This window comes from Mandrillus leucophaeus, unplaced genomic scaffold, assembly GCF_000951045.1.
Source record: "Mandrillus leucophaeus isolate KB7577 unplaced genomic scaffold, Mleu.le_1.0 Scaffold67, whole genome shotgun sequence".
Classification (NCBI taxonomy): domain Eukaryota; kingdom Metazoa; phylum Chordata; class Mammalia; order Primates; family Cercopithecidae; genus Mandrillus; species Mandrillus leucophaeus.
Window position 1 is genome coordinate 5,458,852 of NW_012107252.1, and position 1,162 is coordinate 5,460,013.

Here is a 1,162-nt window from a genome sequence, read left to right on the forward strand (position 1 = left end):
GGTGTGGTGGTGGGTGCCTGTAATCCCAGCAACCTGGGAGGCTTAGGCAGGAGAATTGCTTGAACCTGGCAGGTGGAGGTTGCAGTGAGCCGAGATGTTACCACTGCACTCCAGCCCAGGTGACAGTGCAAGACTCCGTCTTTAAAAAAAAAAAAATCTTAACACCATTTTCGAAACTGCAAATGAAACTCTCATCGTATAAGAGAATGTCAACATCAAATTCTTGTATCTTGATGATTATATACCGTAATCAATGAATGTAATTTGAAGCTCTCAAATTATTCATTTTGAATTCAAGTGAAGACCGTTAGGCTACTGCAGTCATTTCCTCATCTGAGTCATTTGATTCATCGTTTAGTTCCAATTCCCCTAAATCTTGGTCTACAATTATAATAGTTTTCCTCTTGCACTTCTTGGAAATTGCATCAGCGTAGATTTTTCTCATTTTAATGTTTGGCAGTTTCTTCAGATCAAAGTCTCATTCCCTAAATGTTTTCAGATTACTTGCATTTAGAATGTCTGGATTCTCAAGGCCATATCCTTCATACTGCTGTCCCTCCCGCTCCATTGTCTGCTTGATGATGGTGTCCTGGGAACAGTGCCGCCTCCCCTGCCTGTTGCTCAATCTGCTCCAGCTCACTGCTAAATTTGTTTAAGTACCTTTCAGTTAGTTCACAGGCATCTTTGTTTGAATATCTTTTTTTGGGGGGGGATCAAGATGATTTTGAAACCATTGCAGTTTTTCACCAATAAGATTGAAACACAAGGCCTTTTCATTCTTCATTTTTTCCTTTTTTTCTTGTTTGTGGGCCTCTGTCATAATTTGAACTGCTTTTCTACTATATGGATGAATGACTTTTTTTTTTCCCGTCCTGCACTTTTTCCCTTTGGTGCTTTAGGCATGGTGACGTCCTTGCGGCCACGGAGGAGCTCCGCACCCTAGACCCAGGCAGTCTCACCAACCACAAGAGCAGCAGCTCACATGAGTACCCGGGCCAAATCCCATGTGGGGCCTCCCTTTTTTTTTTTTTTAAGATGAGGTTTTGCCATATTGCCCAGGCTGGTCTCGAACTCCTGGGTTCAAGCCATCTCCCCACCTCAGCTTCCCAAAAGGTGTGAGCCACCATGCCCGGCCAGTACTAGTCTTTTAATTAGGCCATTA

General features: G+C 43.2%; 1 pseudogene; it reads right to left on the reverse strand.

Annotated features, from left to right (window-relative positions):
* Positions 1-307: 307 nt before the first annotated feature.
* Positions 308-927, reverse strand: LOC105555110 (annotated as a pseudogene).
* Between the last annotated feature and the right edge of the window lie 235 nt (positions 928-1,162).